General features: G+C 43.5%; 15 non-coding genes across 15 annotated transcripts; 8 read left to right on the top strand and 7 right to left on the bottom strand.

The window, feature by feature from the left end:
• Window positions 1-1,679: 1,679 nt before the first annotated feature.
• trnap-ugg (transfer RNA proline (anticodon UGG)) lies at window positions 1,680-1,767 on the bottom strand. Its single transcript is given in 2 exon segments — window positions 1,680-1,715; window positions 1,732-1,767. It is a non-coding gene; the product is annotated as a tRNA-Pro (tRNA).
• Window positions 1,768-2,276: 509 nt separating this feature from the next.
• Window positions 2,277-2,358, top strand: trnas-gcu (transfer RNA serine (anticodon GCU)). The gene has a single exon. It is a non-coding gene; the product is annotated as a tRNA-Ser (tRNA).
• Window positions 2,359-3,285: 927 nt separating this feature from the next.
• On the bottom strand, window positions 3,286-3,373 carry trnap-ugg (transfer RNA proline (anticodon UGG)). The gene is given in 2 exon segments: window positions 3,286-3,321; window positions 3,338-3,373. It is a non-coding gene; the product is annotated as a tRNA-Pro (tRNA).
• Window positions 3,374-4,891: 1,518 nt separating this feature from the next.
• trnap-ugg (transfer RNA proline (anticodon UGG)) lies at window positions 4,892-4,979 on the bottom strand. The gene is given in 2 exon segments: window positions 4,892-4,927; window positions 4,944-4,979. It is a non-coding gene; the product is annotated as a tRNA-Pro (tRNA).
• Window positions 4,980-5,488: 509 nt separating this feature from the next.
• On the top strand, window positions 5,489-5,570 carry trnas-gcu (transfer RNA serine (anticodon GCU)). Its single transcript has one exon. It is a non-coding gene; the product is annotated as a tRNA-Ser (tRNA).
• Window positions 5,571-6,498: 928 nt separating this feature from the next.
• trnap-ugg (transfer RNA proline (anticodon UGG)) lies at window positions 6,499-6,586 on the bottom strand. Its single transcript is given in 2 exon segments — window positions 6,499-6,534; window positions 6,551-6,586. It is a non-coding gene; the product is annotated as a tRNA-Pro (tRNA).
• A 3,124-nt stretch (window positions 6,587-9,710) lies between these two features.
• Window positions 9,711-9,798, bottom strand: trnap-ugg (transfer RNA proline (anticodon UGG)). The gene is given in 2 exon segments: window positions 9,711-9,746; window positions 9,763-9,798. It is a non-coding gene; the product is annotated as a tRNA-Pro (tRNA).
• A 509-nt stretch (window positions 9,799-10,307) lies between these two features.
• On the top strand, window positions 10,308-10,389 carry trnas-gcu (transfer RNA serine (anticodon GCU)). Its single transcript has one exon. It is a non-coding gene; the product is annotated as a tRNA-Ser (tRNA).
• Window positions 10,390-11,896: 1,507 nt separating this feature from the next.
• On the top strand, window positions 11,897-11,978 carry trnas-acu (transfer RNA serine (anticodon ACU)). Its single transcript has one exon. It is a non-coding gene; the product is annotated as a tRNA-Ser (tRNA).
• Window positions 11,979-12,898: 920 nt separating this feature from the next.
• Window positions 12,899-12,986, bottom strand: trnap-ugg (transfer RNA proline (anticodon UGG)). Its single transcript is given in 2 exon segments — window positions 12,899-12,934; window positions 12,951-12,986. It is a non-coding gene; the product is annotated as a tRNA-Pro (tRNA).
• A 509-nt stretch (window positions 12,987-13,495) lies between these two features.
• Window positions 13,496-13,577, top strand: trnas-acu (transfer RNA serine (anticodon ACU)). Its single transcript has one exon. It is a non-coding gene; the product is annotated as a tRNA-Ser (tRNA).
• Window positions 13,578-18,299: 4,722 nt separating this feature from the next.
• trnas-acu (transfer RNA serine (anticodon ACU)) lies at window positions 18,300-18,381 on the top strand. The gene has a single exon. It is a non-coding gene; the product is annotated as a tRNA-Ser (tRNA).
• Window positions 18,382-19,301: 920 nt separating this feature from the next.
• On the bottom strand, window positions 19,302-19,389 carry trnap-ugg (transfer RNA proline (anticodon UGG)). The gene is given in 2 exon segments: window positions 19,302-19,337; window positions 19,354-19,389. It is a non-coding gene; the product is annotated as a tRNA-Pro (tRNA).
• A 509-nt stretch (window positions 19,390-19,898) lies between these two features.
• Window positions 19,899-19,980, top strand: trnas-gcu (transfer RNA serine (anticodon GCU)). Its single transcript has one exon. It is a non-coding gene; the product is annotated as a tRNA-Ser (tRNA).
• A 1,514-nt stretch (window positions 19,981-21,494) lies between these two features.
• trnas-gcu (transfer RNA serine (anticodon GCU)) lies at window positions 21,495-21,576 on the top strand. Its single transcript has one exon. It is a non-coding gene; the product is annotated as a tRNA-Ser (tRNA).
• The last annotated feature ends 486 nt before the right edge of the window (window positions 21,577-22,062 follow it).

The following is a 22,062-nucleotide window of genomic DNA, read 5'->3' as shown; positions in this document are numbered from 1 at the left end:
CACAATCTCGGATCATGCCGTTTTTTTAGAAGCAGAGCGATTTCAGCTTTGATGACCGAGTTGTTGAGTTTAACAAAATGCGCCAGGGCTCGTCCGGGATTTGAACCCGGGACCTCTCGCATTTTAATCGTGAAATGCCCAAAGCGAGAATCATACCCCTGGACCAACGAGCCGCCGATGTCATTTCCCATTTGCATTGAGTTTCACTGCGCTGGTGCGAATCCAGCTCACAGAGGACCTGTTAATACAGTTGAAATATTTTTATCTTTTCCTCAATCCACTTCTTTTTTCGAGCAGTTTCCTTGAACCTGCTCACAATTCGCCCCATAAAAAGAGATTTAGCGGCATCAGCGGCCGCATGGACTAATGGATTAGGCATCTGACTTCTGTTGCATAATTCTTCAGTTATCAGAAGATTGAAGGTTCAAGTCCTACAAAGGTCTTTTAATTATCTGGGCGACACTTTTTATATTCTGAATCTGGCGTGAAACCGGCCATTTTTGACAGTCCCTCATCTGAAGTAACGGAAGGCCTGTTGCTTACATTAAGCTGATTGTACATTTTCAACATTGTAGATCTGTGTGCACGGGCAGGATAAGCGGTGAAGTTGAATTTCTTTCAGGATAGTTCTAATTAGATGTAAAAAGCAAGAAATGGAATATCTGAAAGCAGTATATTGGTGAACCGAGGTGGCCGAGACGTTAAGGCGATGGACTGCTAATCTATTGTGCTCTGCACGCGTGGGTTCGAATCCCATCCTCGTCGTTACTGTATTGCACGTTTGATGCTGATGCACTTTCCAAGCATTTCACTGAATCTTACTTGAAATGCAATTTCGTGAAAATTGCGCTGGTGTTGCTGGTCTGTGCCCCTGCATTGCTCATATCTAATTAAAATATTCCAAGAAATTTCTCAACCCACCTTGAATGAAAGTGGAGATGAGATCGTGAATCGGAGATTGAGAACCCTTCTTCCTTCCTTTGAGATTGGCACCGAATGAAAAGACTAGCGGCAACAGAGGCAAATGATTAGGGAACAGGAACATAAGTTTCTCCTTTGGAATTTCAAAAATATTTATCAAACTTAAAGACGAGATTTTCTGTTTTTGGGTCTTTGGTTGAGAGATAAATAATGCGCGAGAAATCCTCGTTCTTTTCAGCATTCTCTCATGGGATCTGAAGCCCCAGTTTAACATCTTACTAGAAGGACGGCACTGCCGACAGTGCAGCACTCCCTCAGTACTGCCCTGGAGTGTCAGCCTGGATTATGCACTCAAGTCTCTGGAGTGAGGCTTGAGTATGCTGCCGCTGAGCCACGGCTGACACCTAAACTCAGTTCGTTTGGCTGGAGTAAAATGACGGAGATAATGGGAAAAATGATAATGGAGTAAATTTTCAACTTGGTGTCCAAGATTAAACCGGGCATCATTTTAGAAACAGCCCGATTTATGTTGCCATAGATTTCATAAGCTTTGAAAATCAGGCCTGTCGAAAATGGGCGGGGTCGCGGTCAGTTGCGAATCATTCTGGGTCTGTTTAAACCGCGAGTGCTCACAGCCCCGGATCATTCTGTGTCTGTTTGAAATGGCACAGCTCATAATCTCGGATCATGCCGTTTTTTTAGAAGCAGAGCGATTTCAGCTTTGATGACCGAGTTGTTGAGTTTAACAAAATGCGCCAGGGCTCGTCCGGGATTTGAACCCGGGACCTCTCGCATTTTAATCGTGAAATGCCCAAAGCGAGAATCATACCCCTAGACCAACGAGCCGCCGATGTGATTTCCCATTTGCATTGAGTTTCACTGCGCTGTTGCGAATCCAGCTCACAGAGGACCTGTTAATACAGTTGAAATATTTTTATCTTTTCCTCAATCCACTTCTTTTTTCGAGCAGTTTCCTTGAACCTGCTCACAATTCGCCCCATAAAAAGAGATTCAGCGGCATCAGCGGCCGCATAGACTAATGGATTAGGCATCTGACTTCTGTTGCAAATTCTTCAGTTATCAGAAGATTAAAGGTTCAAGTCCTACAAAGGTCTTTTAATTATCTGGGCGACACTTTTTATATTCTGAATCTGGCGTGAAACCGGCCATTTTTGACAGTCCCTCATCTGAAGTAACGGAAGGCCTGTTGCTTACATTAAGCTGATTGTACATTTTCAACATTGTAGATCTGTGTGCACGGGCAGGATAAGCGGTGAAGTTGAATTTCTTTCAGGGTAGTTCTAATTAGATGTAAAAAGCAAGAAATGGAATATCTGAAAGCAGTATATTGGTGAGACGAGGTGGCCGAGAGGTTAAGGCGATGGACTGCTAATCCATTGTGCTCTGCACGTGTGGGTTCGAATCCCATCCTCGTCGTGACTGTATTACACGTTTGATGCTAATGCACTTTCCAAGCATTTCACTGAATCTTACTTGAAATACAATTTCGTGAAAATTGCACTGGTGTTGCTGGTCTGTGCCCCTGCATTGCTCATATCTTGGTAAAATTAAAATATTCCAAGAAATTTCTCAACCCACCTTGAATGAAAGTGGAGATGAGATCGTGAATCGGAGATTGAGAACCCTCTCTTCCTTCTTCCTTCCTTTGAAAATTGGCACCGAATGAAAAGACTACCGGCAACAGAGGCAAATGATTAGGGAACAGGAACATAAATTTCTCCTTTGGAATTTCAAAAATATTTATCAAACTTAAAGACGAGATTTTCTGTTTTTGGGTCTTTGGTTGAGAGATAAATAATGCGCGAGAAATCCTCGTTCTTTTCAGCATTCTCATGGGATCTGAAGCCCCAGTTTAACATCTTACTAGAAGGACGGCACTGCCGACAGTGCAGCACTACCTCAGTACTGCCCTGGAGTGTCAGCCTGGATTATGCACTCAAGTCTCTGGAGTGAGGCTTGAGTATGCTGCCGCTGAGCCACGGCTGACACCTAAACTCAGTTCATTTGGCTGGAGTAAAATGACGGAGATAATGGGAAAAATGATAATGGAGTAAATTTTCAACTTGGTGTCCAAGATTAAACCGGGCATCGTTTTAGAAACAGCCCGATTTATGTTGCCATATATTTCATAAGCTTTGAAAATCAGGCCTGTCGAAAATGGGCGGGGTCGCGGTCAGTTGCGAATCATTCTGGGTCTGTTTAAACCGCGAGTGCTCACAGCCCCGGATCATTCTGTGTCTGTTTGAAATGGCACAGCTCACAATCTCGGATCATGCCGTTTTTTTAGAAGCAGAGCGATTTCAGCTTTGATGACCGAGTTGTTGAGTTTAACAAAATGTGCCAGGGCTCGTCCGGGATTTGAACCCGGGACCTCTCGCATTTCAATCGTGAAATGCCCAAAGCGAGAATCATACCCCTAGACCAACGAGCCGCCGATGTCATTTCCCATTTGCATTGAGTTTCACTGCGCTGGTGCGAATCCAGCTCACAGAGGACCTGTTAATACAGTTGAAATATTTTTATATTTTCCTCAATCCACTTTTTTTTCGAGCAGTTTCCTTGAACCTGCTCACAATTCGCCCCATAAAAAGAGATTCAGCGACATCAGCGGCCGCATAGACTAATGGATTAGGCATCTGACTTCTGTTGCAAATTCTTCAGTTATCAGAAGATTGAAGGTTCAAGTCCTACAAAGGTCTTTTAATTATCTGGGCGACACTTTTTATATTCTGAATCTGGCGTGAAACCGGCCATTTTTGACAGTCCCTCATCTGAAGTAACGGAAGGCCTGTTGCTTACATTAAGCTGATTGTACATTTTCAACATTGTAGATCTGTGTGCACGGGCAGGATAAGCGGTGAAGTTGAATTTCTTTCAGGGTAGTTCTAATTAGATGTAAAAAGCAAGAAATGGAATATCTGAAAGCAGGATATTGGTGAGCCGAGGTGGCCGAGAGGTTAAGGCAATGGACTGCTAATCCATTGTGCTCTGCACGCGTGGGTTCGAATCCCATCCTCGTCGTTACTGTATTGCACGTTTGATGCTGATGCACTTTCCAAGCATTTCACTGAATCTTACTTGAAATGCAATTTCGTGAAAATTACACTGGTGTTGCTGGTCTGTGCCCCTGCATTGCTCATATCTTGTTAAAATTAAAATATTCCAAGAAATTTCTCAACCCACCTTGATTGAAAGTGGAGATGAGAGCGTGAATCGGAGATTGAGAACCCTCTCTTCCTTCTTCCTTCCTTTGAGTTTGGCACCGAATGAAAAGACTAGCGGCAACAGAGGCAAATGATTAGGGAACAGGAACATAAATTTCTCCTTTGGAATTTCAAAAATATTTATCAAACTTAAAGACGAGATTTTCTGTTTTTGGGTCTTTGGTTGAGAGATAAATAATGCGCGAGAAATCCTCGTTCTTTTCAGCATTCTCTCATGGGATCTGAAGCCCCAGTTTAACATCTTACTAGAAGGACGGCACTGCCGACAGTGCAGCACTACCTCAGTACTGCCCTGGAGTGTCAGCCTGGATTATGCACTCAAGTCTCTGGAGTGAGGCTTGAGTATGCTGCCGCTGAGCCACGGCTGACACCTAAACTCAGTTCATTTGGCTGGAGTAAAATGACGGAGATAATGGGAAAAATGATAATGGAGTGAATTTTCAACTTGGTGTCCAAGATTAAACCGGGCATCGTTTTAGAAACAGCCCGATTTATGTTGCCATAGATTTCATAAGCTTTGAAAATCAGGCCTGTCGAAAATGGGCGGGGTCGCGGTCAGTTGCGAATCATTCTGGGTCTGTTTAAACCGCGAGTGCTCACAGCCCCGGATCATTCTGTGTCTGTTTGAAATGGCAGAGCTCACAATCTCGGATCATGCCGTTTTTTTAGAAGCAGAGCGATTTCAGCTTTGATGACCGAGTTGTTGAGTTTAACAAAATGTGCCAGGGCTCGTCCGGGATTTGAACCCGGGACCTCTCGCATTTTAATCGTGAAATGCCCAAAGCGAGAATCATACCCCTAGACCAACGAGCCGCCGATGTCATTTCCCATTTGCATTGAGTTTCACTGCGCTGGTGCGAATCCAGCTCACAGAGGACCTGTTAATACAGTTGAAATATTTTTATCTTTTCCTCAATCCACTTCTTTTTTCGAACAGTTTCCTTGAACCTGCTCACAATTCGCCCCATAAAAAGAGATTCAGCGGCATCAGCGGCCGCATAGACTAATGGATTAGGCATCTGACTTCTGTTGCAAATTCTTCAGTTATCAGAAGATTGAAGGTTCAAGTCCTACAAAGGTCTTTTAATTATCTGGGCGACACTTTTTATATTCTGAATCTGGCGTGAAACCGGCCATTTTTGACAGTACCTCATCTGAAGTAACGGAAGGCCTGTTGCTTACATTAAGCTGATTGTACATTTTCAACATTGTAGATCTGTGTGCACGGGCAGGATAAGCGGTGAAGTTGAATTTCTTTCAGGGTAGTTCTAATTAGATGTAAAAAGCAAGAAATGGAATATCTGAAAGCAGTATATTGGTGAGACGAGGTGGCCGAGAGGTTAAGGCGATGGACTGCTAATTCATTGTGCTCTGCACGCGTGGGTTCGAATCCCATCCTCGTCGTTACTGTATTACACGTTTGATGCTGATGCACTTTCCAAGCATTTCACTGAATATTACTTGAAATACAATTTCGTGAAAATTGCACTGGTGTTGCTGGTCTGTGCCCCTGCATTGCTCATATCTTGTTAAAATTAAAATATTCCGAGAAATTTCTCAACCCACCTTGAATGAAAGTGGAGATGAGATCGTGAATCGGAGATTGAGAACCCTCTCTTCCTTCTTCCTTCCTTTGAGATTGGCACCGAATGAAAAGACTAGCGGCAACAGAGCCAAATGATTAGGGAACAGGAACATAAATTTCTCCTCTGGAATTTCAAAAATATTTATCAAACTTAAAGACGAGATTTTCTGTTTTTGGGTCTTTGGTTGAGAGATAAATAATGCGCGAGAAATCCTCGTTCTTTTCAGCATTCTCTCATGGGATCTGAAGCCCCAGTTTAACATCTTACTAGAAGGACGGCACTGCCGACAGTGCAGCACTACCTCAGTACTGCCCTGGAGTGTCAGCCTGGATTATGCACTCAAGTCTCTGGAGTGAGGCTTGAGTATGCTGCCGCTGAGCCACGGCTGACACCTAAACTCAGTTCATTTGGCTGGAGTAAAATGACGGAGATAATGGGAAAAATGATAATGGAGTAAATTTTCAACTTGGTGTCCAAGATTAAACCGGGCATCGTTTTAGAAACAGCCCGATTTATGTTGCCATAGATTTCATAAGCTTTGAAAATCAGGCCTGTCGAAAATGGGCGGGGTCGCGGTCAGTTGCGAATCATTCTGGGTCTGTTTAAACCGCGAGTGCTCACAGCCCCGGATCATTCTGTGTCTGTTTGAAATGGCAGAGCTCACAATCTCAGATCATGCCGTTTTTTTAGAAGCAGAGCGATTTCAGCTTTGATGACCGAGTTGTTGAGTTTAACAAAATGTGCCAGGGCTCGTCCGGGATTTGAACCCGGGACCTCTCGCATTTTAATCGTGAAATGCCCAAAGCGAGAATCATACCCCTAGACCAACGAGCCGCCGATGTCATTTCCCATTTGCATTGAGTTTCACTGCGCTGGTGCGAATCCAGCTCACAGAGGACCTGTTAATACAGTTGAAATATTTTTATCTTTTCCTCAATCCACTTCTTTTTTCGAGCAGTTTCCTTGAACCTGCTCACAATTCGCCCCATAAAAAGAGATTCAGCGGCATCAGCGGCCGCATAGACTAATGGATTAGGCATCTGACTTCTTTTGCAAATTCTTCAGTTATCAGAAGATTGAAGGTTCAAGTCCTACAAAGGTCTTTTAATTATCTGGGCGACACTTTTTATATTCTGAATCTGGCGTGAAACCGGCGATTTTTGACAGTCCCTCATCTGAAGTAACGGAAGGCCTGTTGCTTACATTAAGCTGATTGTACATTTTCAACATTGTAGATCTGTGTGCACGGGCAGGATAAGCGGTGAAGTTGAATTTCTTTCAGGGTAGTTCTAATTAGATGTAAAAAGCAATAAATGGAATGTCTGAAAGCAGTATATTGGTGAGACGAGATTTTCGAGCGGTTAAGGCGATGGACTGCTAATCCATTGTGCTCTGCACGCGTGGGTTCGAATCCCATCCTCGTCGTTAATGTATTACACGTTTGATGCTGATGCACTTTCCATGCATTTCACTGAATCTTACTTGAAATACAATTTCGTGAAAATTGCACTGGTGTTGCTGGTCTGTGCCCCTGCATTGCTCATATCTTGGTAAATTAAATTTTTCCAAGAAATTTCTCAACCCACCTTGAATGAAAGTGGAGATGAGATCGTGAATCGGAGATTGAGAACCCTTTCTTCCTTCTTCCTTCCTTTGAGATTGGCACCGAATGAAAAGACTAGCGGCAACAGAGGCAAATGATTAGGGAACAGGAACATAAATTTCTCCTTTGGAATTTCAAAAATATTTATCAAACTTAAAGACGAGATTTTCTGTTTTTGGGTCTTTGGTTGAGAGATAAATAATGCGCGAGAAATCCTCGTTCTTTTCAGCATTCTCTCATGGGATCTGAAGCCCCAGTTTAACATCTTACTAGAAGGACGGCACTGCCGACAGTGCAGCACTACCTCAGTACTGCCCTGGAGTGTCAGCCTGGATTATGCACTCAAGTCTCTGGAGTGAGGCTTGAGTATGCTGCCGCTGAGCCACGGCTGACACCTAAACTCAGTTCATTTGGCTGGAGTAAAATGACGGAGATAATGGGAAAAATGATAATGGAGTGAATTTTCAACTTGGTGTCCAAGATTAAACCGGGCATCGTTTTAGAAACAGCCCGATTTATGTTGCCATAGATTTCATAAGCTTTGAAAATCAGGCCTGTCGAAAATGGGCGGGGTCGCGGTCAGTTGCGAATCATTCTGGGTCTGTTTAAACCGGGAGTGCTCACAGCCCCGGATCATTCTGTGTCTGTTTGAAATGGCAGAGCTCACAATCTCGGATCATGCCGTTTTTTTAGAAGCAGAGCGATTTCAGCTTTGATGACCGAGTTGTTGAGTTTAACAAAATGTGCCAGGGCTCGTCCGGGATTTGAACCCGGGACCTCTCGCATTTTAATCGTGAAATGCCCAAAGCGAGAATCATACCCTTAGACCAACGAGCCGCCGATGTCATTTCCCATTTGCATTGAGTTTCACTGCGCTGGTGCGAATCCAGCTCACAGAGGACCTGTTAATACAGTTGAAATATTTTTATCTTTTCCTCAATCCACTTCTTTTTTCGAGCAGTTTCCTTGAACCTGCTCACAATTCGCCCCATAAAAAGAGATTCAGCGGCATCAGCGGCCGCATAGACTAATGGATTAGGCATCTGACTTCTTTTGCAAATTCTTCAGTTATCAGAAGATTGAAGGTTCAAGTCCTACAAAGGTCTTTTAATTATCTGGGCGACACTTTTTATATTCTGAATCTGGCGTGAAACCGGCCATTTTTGACAGTCCCTCATCTGAAGTAACGGAAGGCCTGTTGCTTACATTAAGCTGATTGTACATTTTCAACATTGTAGATCTGTGTGCACGGGCAGGATAAGCGGTGAAGTTGAATTTCTTTCAGGGTAGTTCTAATTAGATGTAAAAAGCAATAAATGGAATGTCTGAAAGCAGTATATTGGTGAGACGAGATTTTCGAGCGGTTAAGGCGATGGACTGTTAATCCATTGTGCTCTGCACGCGTGGGTTCGAATCCCATCCTCGTCGTTAATGTATTACACGTTTGATGCTGATGCACTTTCCATGCATTTCACTGAATCTTACTTGAAATACAATTTCGTGAAAATTGCACTGGTGTTGCTGGTCTGTGCCCCTGCATTGCTCATATCTTGGTAAATTAAATTTTTCCAAGAAATTTCTCAACCCACCTTGAATGAAAGTGGAGATGAGATCGTGAATCGGAGATTGAGAACCCTTTCTTCCTTCTTCCTTCCTTTGAGATTGGCACCGAATGAAAAGACTAGCGGCAACAGAGGCAAATGATTAGGGAACAGGAACATAAATTTCTCCTTTGGAATTTCAAAAATATTTATCAAACTTAAAGACGAGATTTTCTGTTTTTGGGTCTTTGGTTGAGAGATAAATAATGCGCGAGAAATCCTCGTTCTTTTCAGCATTCTCTCATGGGATCTGAAGCCCCAGTTTAACATCTTACTAGAAGGACGGCACTGCCGACAGTGCAGCACTACCTCAGTACTGCCCTGGAGTGTCAGCCTGGATTATGCACTCAAGTCTCTGGAGTGAGGCTTGAGTATGCTGCCGCTGAGCCACGGCTGACACCTAAACTCAGTTCATTTGGCTGGAGTAAAATGACGGAGATAATGGGAAAAATGATAATGGAGTAAATTTTCAACTTGGTGTCCAAGATTAAACCGGGCACCGATTTAGAAACAGCCCGATTTATGTTGCCATAGATTTCATAAGCTTTGAAAATCAGGCCTGTCGAAAATGGGCGGGGTCGCGGTCAGTTGCGAATCATTCTGGGTCTGTTTAAACCGGGAGTGCTCACAGCCCCGGATCATTCTGTGTCTGTTTGAAATGGCAGAGCTCACAATCTCGGATCATGCCGTTTTTTTAGAAGCAGAGCGATTTCAGCTTTGATGACCGAGTTGTTGAGTTTAACAAAATGTGCCAGGGCTCGTCCGGGATTTGAACCCGGGACCTCTCGCATTTTAATCGTGAAATGCCCAAAGCGAGAATCATACCCCTAGACCAACGAGCCGCCGATGTCATTTCCCATTTGCATTGAGTTTCACTGCGCTGGTGCGAATCCAGCTCACAGAGGACCTGTTAATACAGTTGAAATATTTTTATCTTTTCCTCAATCCACTTCTTTTTTCGAACAGTTTCCTTGAACCTGCTCACAATTCGCCCCATAAAAAGAGATTCAGCGGCATCAGCGGCCGCATAGACTAATGGATTAGGCATCTGACTTCTGTTGCAAATTCTTCAGTTATCAGAAGATTGAAGGTTCAAGTCCTACAAAGGTCTTTTAATTATCTGGGCGACACTTTTTATATTCTGAATCTGGCGTGAAACCGGCCATTTTTGACAGTCCCTCATCTGAAGTAACGGAAGGCCTGTTGCTGACATTAAGCTAATTGTACATTTTCAACATTGTAGATCTGTGTGCACGGGCAGGATAAGCGGTGAAGTTGAATTTCTTTCAGGGTAGTTCTAATTAGATGTAAAAAGCAAGAAATGGAATATCTGAAAGCAATATATTGGTGAGACGAGGTGGCCGAGAGGTTAAGGCGATGGACTGCTAATCCATTGTGCTCTGCACGCGTGGGTTCGAATCCCATCCTCGTCGTTACTGTATTACACGTTTGATGCTCATGCATTTCACTGAATCTTACTTGAAATACAATTTCGTGAAAATTGCACTGGTGTTGCTGGTCTGTGCCCCTGCATTGCTCATATCTTGGTAAATTAAATTTTTCCAAGAAATTTCTCAACCCACCTTGAATGAAAGTGGAGATGAGATCGTGAATCGGAGATTGAGAACCCTTTCTTCCTTCTTCCTTCCTTTGAGATTGGCACCGAATGAAATGACGAGCGGCAACAGAGGCAAATGATTAGGGAACAGGAACATAAATTTCTCCTTTGGAATTTCAAAAATATTTATCAAACTTAAAGACGAGATTTTCTGTTTTTGGGTCTTTGGTTGAGAGATAAATAATGCGCGAGAAATCCTCGTTCTTTTCAGCATTCTCTCATGGGATCTGAAGCCCCAGTTTAACATCTTACTAGAAGGACGGCACTGCCGACAGTGCAGCACTACCTCAGTACTGCCCTGGAGTGTCAGCCTGGATTATGCACTCAAGTCTCTGGAGTGAGGCTTGAGTATGCTGCCGCTGAGCCACGGCTGACACCTAAACTCAGTTCATTTGGCTGGAGTAAAATGACGGAGATAATGGGAAAAATGATAATGGAGTAAATTTTCAACTTGGTGTCCAAGATTAAACCTCGTTTTAGAAACAGCCCGATTTATGTTGCCATAGATTTCATAAGCTTTGAAAATCAGGCCTGTCGAAAATGGGCGGGGTCGCGGTCAGTTGCGAATCATTCTGGGTCTGTTTGAACCGCGAGTGCTCACAGCCCCGGTCATTCTGTGTCTGTTTGAAATGGCAGAGCTCACAATCTCGGATCATGCCGTTTTTTTAGAAGCAGAGCGATTTCAGCTTTGATGACCGAGTTGTTGAGTTTAACAAAATGTGCCAGGGCTCGTCCGGGATTTGAACCCGGGACATCTCGCATTTTAATCGTGAAATGCCCAAAGCAAAAATCATACCCCGAGACCAACGAGCCGCCGATGTCATTTCCCATTTGCATTGAGTTTCACTGCGCTGGTGCGAATCCAGCTCACAGAGGACCTGTTAATACAGTTGAAATATTTTTATCTTTTCCTCAATCCACTTCTTTTTTCGAACAGTTTCCTTGAACCTGCTCACAATTCGCCCCATAAAAAGAGATTCAGCGGCGTCAGCGGCCGCATAGACTAATGGATTAGGCATCTGACTTCTGTTGCAAATTCTTCAGTTATCAGAAGATTGAAGGTTCAAGTCCTACAAAGGTCTTTTAATTATCTGGGCGACACTTTTTATATTCTGAATCTGGCGTGAAACCGGCCATTTTTGACAGTCCCTCATCTGAAGTAACGGAAGGCCTGTTGCTGACATTAAGCTGATTGTACATTTTCAACATTGTAGATCTGTGTGCACGGGCAGGATAAGCGGTGAAGTTGAATTTCTTTCAGGGTATTTCTAATTAGATGTAAAAAGCAAAAAATGGAATATCTGAAAACAATATATTGGTGAGACGAGGTGGCCGAGAGGTTAAGGCGATGTACTACTAATCCATTGTGCTCTGCACGCGTGGGTTCGAATCCCATCTTCGTCGTTACTGTATTACACGTTTGATGCTGATTGCACTTTCCAAGCATTTCACTGAATCTTACTTGAAATACAATTTCGTGAAAATTGCACTGGTGTTGCTGGTCTGTGCCCCTGCATTGCTCATATCTTGGTAAAATTAAAATATTCCAAGAAATTTCTCAACCCACCTTGAATGAAAGTGGAGATGAGATCGTGAATCGGAGATTGAGAACCCTCTCTTCCTTCTTCCTTCCTTTGAGATTGGCACCGAATGAAAAGACCAGAGGCAAATGATTAGGGAACAGGAACATAAATTTCTCCTTTGGAATTTCAAAAATATTTATCAAACTTAAAGACGAGATTTTCTGTTTTTGGGTCTTTGGTTGAGAGATAAATAATGCGCGAGAAATCCTCGTTCTTTTCAGCATTCTCTCATGGGATCTGAAGCCCCAGTTTAACATCTTACTAGAAGGACGGCACTGCCGACAGTGCAGCACTACCTCAGTACTGCCCTGGAGTGTCAGCCTGGATTATGCACTCAAGTCTCTGGAGTGAGGCTTGAGTATGCTGCCGCTGAGCCACGGCTGACACCTAAACTCAGTTCATTTGGCTGGAGTAAAATGACGGAGATAATGGGAAAAATGATAATGGAGTAAATTTTCAACTTGGTGTCCAAGATTAAACCGGGCATCGTTTTAGAAACAGCCCGATTTATGTTGCCATAGATTTCATAAGCTTTGAAAATCAGGCCTGTCGAAAATGGGCGGGGTCGCGGTCAGTTGCGAATCATTCTGGGTCTGTTTAAACCGCGAGTGCTCACAGCCCCGGATCATTCTGTGTCTGTTTGAAATGGCAGAGCTCACAATCTCGGATCATGCCGTTTTTTTAGAAGCAGAGCGATTTCAGCTTTGATGACCGAGTTGTTGAGTTTAACAAAATGTGCCAGGGCTCGTCCGGGATTTGAACCCGGGACCTCTCGCATTTTAATCGTGAAATGCCCAAAGCGAGAATCATACCCCTAGACCAACGAGCCGCCGATGTCATTTCCCATTTGCATTGAGTTTCACTGCGCTGGTGCGAATCCAGCTCACAGAGGACCTGTTGATACAGTTGAAATATTTTTATCTTTTCCTCAATCCACTTCTTTTTTCGAACAGTTTCCTTGAACCTGCTCACAATTCGCCCCATAAAAAGAGATTCAGCGGCATCAGCGGCCGCATAGACTAATGGATTAGGCATCTGACTTCTGTTGCAAATTCTTCAGTTATCAGAAGATTGAAGGTTCAAGTCCTACAAAGGTCTTTTAATTATCTGGGCGACACTTTTTATATTCTGAATCTGGCGTGAAACCGGCCATTTTTGACAGTCCCTCATCTGAAGTAACGGAAGGCCTGTTGCTGACATTAAGCTGATTGTACATTTTCAACATTGTAGATCTGTGTGCACGGGCAGGATAAGCGGTGAAGTTGAATTTCTTTCAGGGTATTTCTAATTAGATGTAAAAAGCAAAAAATGGAATATCTGAAAACAATATATTGGTGAGACGAGGTGGCCGAGAGGTTAAGGCGATGTACTACTAATCCATTGTGCTCTGCACGCGTGGGTTCGAATCCCATCCTCGTCGTTACTGTATTACACGTTTGATGCTGATGCACTTTCCAAGCATTTCACTGAATCTTACTTGAAATACAATTTCGTGAAAATTGCACTGGTGTTGCTGGTCTGTGCCCCTGCATTGCTCATATCTTGGTAAAATTAAAATATTCCAAGAAATTTCTCAACCCACCTTGAATGAAAGTGGAGATGAGATCGTGAATCGGAGATTGAGAACCCTCTCTTCCTTCTTCCTTCCTTTGAGATTGGCACCGAATGAAAAGACCAGAGGCAAATGATTAGGGAACAGGAACATAAATTTCTCCTTTGGAATTTCAAAAATATTTATCAAACTTAAAGACGAGATTTTCTGTTTTTGGGTCTTTGGTTGAGAGATAAATAATGCGCGAGAAATCCTCGTTCTTTTCAGCATTCTCTCATGGGATCTGAAGCCCCAGTTTAACATCTTACTAGAAGGACGGCACTGCCGACAGTGCAGCACTACCTCAGTACTGCCCTGGAGTGTCAGCCTGGATTATGCACTCAAGTCTCTGGAGTGAGGCTTGAGTATGCTGCCGCTGAGCCACGGCTGACACCTAAACTCAGTTCATTTGGCTGGAGTAAAATGACGGAGATAATGGGAAAAATGATAATGGAGTAAATTTTCAACTTGGTGTCCAAGATTAAACCGGGCATCGTTTTAGAAACAGCCCGATTTATGTTGCCATAGATTTCATAAGCTTTGAAAATCAGGCCTGTCGAAAATGGGCGGGGTCGCGGTCAGTTGCGAATCATTCTGGGTCTGTTTAAACCGCGAGTGCTCACAGCCCCGGATCATTCTGTGTCTGTTTGAAATGGCAGAGCTCACAATCTCGGATCATGCCGTTTTTTTAGAAGCAGAGCGATTTCAGCTTTGATGACCGAGTTGTTGAGTTTAACAAAATGTGCCAGGGCTCGTCCGGGATTTGAACCCGAGACCTCTCGCATTTTAATCGTGAAATGCCCAAAGGGAGAATCATACCCCTAGACCAACGAGCCGCCGATGTCATTTCCCATTTGCATTGAGTTTCACTGCGCTGGTGCGAATCCAGCTCACAGAGGACCTGTTGATACAGTTGAAATATTTTTATCTTTTCCTCAATCCACTTCTTTTTTCGAACAGTTTCCTTGAACCTGCTCACAATTCGCCCCATAAAAAGAGATTCAGCGGCATCAGCGGCCGCATAGACTAATGGATTAGGCATCTGACTTCTGTTGCAAATTCTTCAGTTATCAGAAGATTGAAGGTTCAAGTCCTACAAAGGTCTTTTAATTATCTGGGCGACACTTTTTATATTCTGAATCTGGCGTGAAACCGGCCATTTTTGACAGTCCCTCATCTGAAGTAACGGAAGGCCTGTTGCTGACATTAAGCTGATTGTACATTTTCAACATTGTAGATCTGTGTGCACGGGCAGGATAAGCGGTGAAGTTGAATTTCTTTCAGGGTAGTTCTAATTAGATGTAAAAAGCAAGAAATGGAATATCTGAAAGCAGTATATTGGTGAGACGAGGTGGCCGAGAGGTTAAGGCGATGGACTGCTAATGCATTGTGCTCTGCACGCGTGGGTTCGAATCCCATCCTCGTCGTTACTGTATTACACGTTTGATGCTGATGCACTTTCCATGCATTTCACTGAATCTTACTTGAAATACAATTTCGTGAAAATTGCACTGGTGTTGCTGGTCTGTGCCCCTGCATTGCTCATATCTTGGTAAATTAAATTTTTCCAAGAAATTTCTCAACCCACCTTGAATGAAAGTGGAGATGAGATCGTGAATCGGAGATTGAGAACCCTTTCTTCCTTCTTCCTTCCTTTGAGATTGGCACCGAATGAAATGACGAGCGGCAACAGAGGCAAATGATTAGGGAACAGGAACATAAATTTCTCCTTTGGAATTTCAAAAATATTTATCAAACTTAAAGACGAGATTTTCTGTTTTTGGGTCTTTGGTTGAGAGATAAATAATGCGCGAGAAATCCTCGTTCTTTTCAGCATTCTCTCATGGGATCTGAAGCCCCAGTTTAACATCTTACTAGAAGGACGGCACTGCCGACAGTGCAGCACTACCTCAGTACTGCCCTGGAGTGTCAGCCTGGATTATGCACTCAAGTCTCTGGAGTGAGGCTTGAGTATGCTGCCGCTGAGCCACGGCTGACACCTAAACTCAGTTCATTTGGCTGGAGTAAAATGACGGAGATAATGGGAAAAATGATAATGGAGTAAATTTTCAACTTGGTGTCCAAGATTAAACCGGGCATCGTTTTAGAAAGAGCCCGATTTATGTTGCCATAGATTTCATAAGCTTTGAAAATCAGGCCTGTCGAAAATGGGCGGGGTCGCGGTCAGTTGCGAATCATTCTGGGTCTGTTTAAACCGCGAGTGCTCACAGCCCCGGTCATTCTGTGTCTGTTTGAAATGGCAGAGCTCACAATCTCGGATCATGCCGTTTTTTTAGAAGCAGAGCGATTTCAGCTTTGATGACCGAGTTGTTGAGTTTAACAAAATGTGCCAGGGCTCGTCCGGGATTTGAACCCGAGACCTCTCGCACTTCAATCGTGAAATGCCCAAAGGGAGAATCATACCCCTAGACCAACGAGCCGCCGATGTCATTTCCCATTTGCATTGAGTTTCACTGCGCTGGTGCGAATCCAGCTCACAGAGGACCTGTTGATACAGTTGAAATATTTTTATCTTTTCCTCAATCCACTTCTTTTTTCGAACAGTTTCCTTGAACCTGCTCACAATTCGCCCCATAAAAAGAGATTCAGCGGCATCAGCGGCCGCATAGACTAATGGATTAGGCATCTGACTTCTGTTGCAAATTCTTCAGTTATCAGAAGATTGAAGGTTCAAGTCCTACAAAGGTCTTTTAATTATCTGGGCGACACTTTTTATATTCTGAATCTGGCGTGAAACCGGCCATTTTTGACAGTCCCTCATCTGAAGTAACGGAAGGCCTGTTGCTGACATTAAGCTGATTGTACATTTTCAACATTGTAGATCTGTGTGCACGGGCAGGATAAGCGGTGAAGTTGAATTTCTTTCAGGGTAGTTCTAATTAGATGTAAAAAGCAAGAAATGGAATATCTGAAAGCAGTATATTGGTGAGACGAGGTGGCCGAGAGGTTAAGGCGATGGACTGCTAATGCATTGTGCTCTGCACGCGTGGGTTCGAATCCCATCCTCGTCGTTACTGTATTACACGTTTGATGCTGATGCACTTTCCATGCATTTCACTGAATCTTACTTGAAATACAATTTCGTGAAAATTGCACTGGTGTTGCTGGTCTGTGCCCCTGCATTGCTCATATCTTGGTAAATTAAATTTTTCCAAGAAATTTCTCAACCCACCTTGAATGAAAGTGGAGATGAGATCGTGAATCGGAGATTGAGAACCCTTTCTTCCTTCTTCCTTCCTTTGAGATTGGCACCGAATGAAATGACGAGCGGCAACAGAGGCAAATGATTAGGGAACAGGAACATAAATTTCTCCTTTGGAATTTCAAAAATATTTATCAAACTTAAAGACGAGATTTTCTGTTTTTGGGTCTTTGGTTGAGAGATAAATAATGCGCGAGAAATCCTCGTTCTTTTCAGCATTCTCTCATGGGATCTGAAGCCCCAGTTTAACATCTTACTAGAAGGACGGCACTGCCGACAGTGCAGCACTACCTCAGTACTGCCCTGGAGTGTCAGCCTGGATTATGCACTCAAGTCTCTGGAGTGAGGCTTGAGTATGCTGCCGCTGAGCCACGGCTGACACCTAAACTCAGTTCATTTGGCTGGAGTAAAATGACGGAGATAATGGGAAAAATGATAATGGAGTAAATTTTCAACTTGGTGTCCAAGATTAAACCTCGTTTTAGAAACAGCCCGATTTATGTTGCCATAGATTTCATAAGCTTTGAAAATCAGGCCTGTCGAAAATGGGCGGGGTCGCGGTCACTTGCGAATCATTCTGGGTCTGTTTAAACCGCGAGTGCTCACAGCCCCGGATCATTCTGTGTCTGTTTGAAATGGCAGAGCTCACAATCTCGGATCATGCCGTTTTTTTAGAAGCAGAGCGATTTCAGCTTTGATGACCGAGTTGTTGAGTTTAACAAAATGTGCCAGGGCTCGTCTGGGATTTGAACCCGGGACCTCTCGCATTTTAATCGTGAAATGCCCAAAGCGAGAATCATACCCCTAGACCAACGAGCCGGACATGTCATTTCCCATTTGCATTGAGTTTCACTGCGCTGGTGCGAATCCAGCTCACAGAGGACCTGTTGATACAGTTGAAATATTTTTATCTTTTCCTCAATCCACTTCTTTTTTCGAACAGTTTCCTTGAACCTGCTCACAATTCGCCCCATAAAAAGAGATTCAGCGGCATCAGCGGCCGCATAGACTAATGGATTAGGCATCTGACTTCTGTTGCAAATTCTTCAGTTATCAGAAGATTGAAGGTTCAAGTCCTACAAAGGTCTTTTAATTATCTGGGCGACACTTTTTATATTCTGAATCTGGCGTGAAACCGGCCATTTTTGACAGTCCCTCATCTGAAGTAACGGAAGGCCTGTTGCTGACATTAAGCTGATTGTACATTTTCAACATTGTAGATCTGTGTGCACGGGCAGGATAAGCGGTGAAGTTGAATTTCTTTCAGGGTATTTCTAATTAGATGTAAAAAGCAAAAAATGGAATATCTGAAAACAATATATTGGTGAGACGAGGTGGCCGAGAGGTTAAGGCGATGTACTACTAATCCATTGTGCTCTGCACGCGTGGGTTCGAATCCCATCTTCGTCGTTACTGTATTACACGTTTGATGCTGATTGCACTTTCCAAGCATTTCACTGAATCTTACTTGAAATACAATTTCGTGAAAATTGCACTGGTGTTGCTGGTCTGTGCCCCTGCATTGCTCATATCTTGGTAAAATTAAAATATTCCAAGAAATTTCTCAACCCACCTTGAATGAAAGTGGAGATGAGATCGTGAATCGGAGATTGAGAACCCTCTCTTCCTTCTTCCTTCCTTTGAGATTGGCACCGAATGAAAAGACCAGAGGCAAATGATTAGGGAACAGGAACATAAATTTCTCCTTTGGAATTTCAAAAATATTTATCAAACTTAAAGACGAGATTTTCTGTTTTTGGGTCTTTGGTTGAGAGATAAATAATGCGCGAGAAATCCTCGTTCTTTTCAGCATTCTCTCATGGGATCTGAAGCCCCAGTTTAACATCTTACTAGAAGGACGGCACTGCCGACAGTGCAGCACTACCTCAGTACTGCCCTGGAGTGTCAGCCTGGATTATGCACTCAAGTCTCTGGAGTGAGGCTTGAGTATGCTGCCGCTGAGCCACGGCTGACACCTAAACTCAGTTCATTTGGCTGGAGTAAAATGACGGAGATAATGGGAAAAATGATAATGGAGTAAATTTTCAACTTGGTGTCCAAGATTAAACCGGGCATCGTTTTAGAAACAGCCCGATTTATGTTGCCATAGATTTCATAAGCTTTGAAAATCAGGCCTGTCGAAAATGGGCGGGGTCGCGGTCAGTTGCGAATCATTCTGGGTCTGTTTAAACCGCGAGTGCTCACAGCCCCGGATCATTCTGTGTCTGTTTGAAATGGCAGAGCTCACAATCTCGGATCATGCCGTTTTTTTAGAAGCAGAGCGATTTCAGCTTTGATGACCGAGTTGTTGAGTTTAACAAAATGTGCCAGGGCTCGTCCGGGATTTGAACCCGGGACCTCTCGCATTTTAATCGTGAAATGCCCAAAGCGAGAATCATACCCCTAGACCAACGAGCCGCCGATGTCATTTCCCATTTGCATTGAGTTTCACTGCGCTGGTGCGAATCCAGCTCACAGAGGACCTGTTGATACAGTTGAAATATTTTTATCTTTTCCTCAATCCACTTCTTTTTTCGAACAGTTTCCTTGAACCTGCTCACAATTCGCCCCATAAAAAGAGATTCAGCGGCATCAGCGGCCGCATAGACTAATGGATTAGGCATCTGACTTCTGTTGCAAATTCTTCAGTTATCAGAAGATTGAAGGTTCAAGTCCTACAAAGGTCTTTTAATTATCTGGGCGACACTTTTTATATTCTGAATCTGGCGTGAAACCGGCCATTTTTGACAGTCCCTCATCTGAAGTAACGGAAGGCCTGTTGCTGACATTAAGCTGATTGTACATTTTCAACATTGTAGATCTGTGTGCACGGGCAGGATAAGCGGTGAAGTTGAATTTCTTTCAGGGTAGTTCTAATTAGATGTAAAAAGCAAGAAATGGAATATCTGAAAGCAATATATTGGTGAGACGAGGTGGCCGAGAGGTTAAGGCGATGGACTGCTAATCCATTGTGCTCTGCACGCGTGGGTTCGAATCCCATCCTCGTCGTTACTGTATTACACGTTTGATGCTGATGCACTTTCCATGCATTTCACTGAATCTTACTTGAAATACAATTTCGTGAAAATTGCACTGGTGTTGCTGGTCTGTGCCCCTGCATTGCTCATATCTTGGTAAATTAAATTTTTCCAAGAAATTTCTCAACCCACCTTGAATGAAAGTGGAGATGAGATCGTGAATCGGAGATTGAGAACCCTCTCTTCCTTCTTCCTTCCTTTGAGATTGGCACCGAATGAAAAGACCAGAGGCAAATGATTAGGGAACAGGAACATAAATTTCTCCTTTGGAATTTCAAAAATATTTATCAAACTTAAAGACGAGATTTTCTGTTTTTGGGTCTTTGGTTGAGAGATAAATAATGCGCGAGAAATCCTCGTTCTTTTCAGCATTCTCTCATGGGATCTGAAGCCCCAGTTTAACATCTTACTAGAAGGACGGCACTGCCGACAGTGCAGCACTACCTCAGTACTGCCCTGGAGTGTCAGCCTGGATTATGCACTCAAGTCTCTGGAGTGAGGCTTGAGTATGCTGCCGCTGAGCCACGGCTGACACCTAAACTCAGTTCATTTGGCTGGAGTAAAATGACGGAGATAATGGGAAAAATGATAATGGAGAAAATTTTCAACTTGGTGTCCAAGATTAAACCGGGCATCGTTTTAGAAACAGCCCGATTTATGTTGCCATAGATTTCATAAGCTTTGAAAATCAGGCCTGTCGAAAATGGGCGGGGTCGCGGTCAGTTGCGAATCATTCTGGGTCTGTTTAAACCGCGAGTGCTCACAGCCCCGGTCATTCTGTGTCTGTTTGAAATGGCAGAGCTCACAATCTCGGATCATGCCGTTTTTTTAGAAGCAGAGCGATTTCAGCTATGATGACCGAGTTGTTGAGTTTAACAAAATGTGCCAGGGCTCGTCCGGGATTTGAACCCGCGACCTCTCGCATTTTAATCGTGAAATGCCCAAAGCGAGAATCATACCCCTAGACCAACGAGCCGCCGATGTCATTTCCCATTTGCATTGAGTTTCACTGCGCTGGTGCGAATCCAGCTCACAGAGGACCTGTTAATACAGTTGAAATATTTTTATCTTTTCCTCAATCCACTTCTTTTTTCGAACAGTTTCCTTGAACCTGCTCACAATTCGCCCCATAAAAAGAGATTCAGCGGCATCAGCGGCCGCATAGACTAATGGATTAGGCATCTGACTTCTGTTGCAAATTCTTCAGTTATCAGAAGATTGAAGGTTCAAGTCCTACAAAGGTCTTTTAATTATCTGGGCGACACTTTTTATATTCTGAATCTGGCGTGAAACCGGCCATTTTTGACAGTCCCTCATCTGAAGTAACGGAAGGCCTGTTGCTGACATTAAGCTGATTGTACATTTTCAACATTGTAGATCTGTGTGCACGGGCAGGATAAGCGGTGAAGTTGAATTTCTTTCAGGGTAGTTCTAATTAGATGTAAAAAGCAAGAAATGGAATATCTGAAAGCAATATATTGGTGAGACGAGGTGGCCGAGAGGTTAAGGCGATGGACTGCTAATTCATTGTGCTCTGCACGCGTGGGTTCGAATCCCATCCTCGTCGTTACTGTATTACACGTTTGATGCTGATGCACTTTCCAAGCATTTCACTGAATCTTACTTCAAATACAATTTCGTGAAAATTGCGCTGGTGTTGCTGGTCTGTGCCCCTGCAGTGCTCATATCTTGGTAAAATTAAAATATTCCAAGAAATTTCTCAACCCACCTTGAATGAAAGTGGAGATGAGATCGTGAATCGGAGATTGACGAACCCTCTCTTCCTTCTTCCTTCCTTTGAGATTGGCACCGAATGAAAAGACGAGCGGCAACAGAGGCAAATGATTAGGGAACAGGAACATAAATTTCTCCTTTGGAATTTCAAAAATATTTATCAAACTTAAAGGCGAGATTTTCTGTTTTTGGGTCTTTGGTTGAGAGATAAATAATGCGCGAGAAATCCTCGTTCTTTTCAGCATTCTCTCATGGGATCTGAAGCCCCAGTTTAACATCTTACTAGAAGGACGGCACTGCCGACAGTGCAGCACTACCT

The sequence above is a fragment of the Somniosus microcephalus genome, unplaced genomic scaffold (assembly GCF_052327205.1).
Source record: "Somniosus microcephalus isolate GS21.2 unplaced genomic scaffold, FLI_Smic_1.0 unresolved_chr1, whole genome shotgun sequence".
In the NCBI taxonomy this organism is placed as follows: Eukaryota; Metazoa; Chordata; class Chondrichthyes; order Squaliformes; family Somniosidae; genus Somniosus; species Somniosus microcephalus.
The sequence above is the reverse complement of the archived record's forward strand: the minus strand, read 5'-3'. Positions and strand labels throughout refer to the sequence as shown.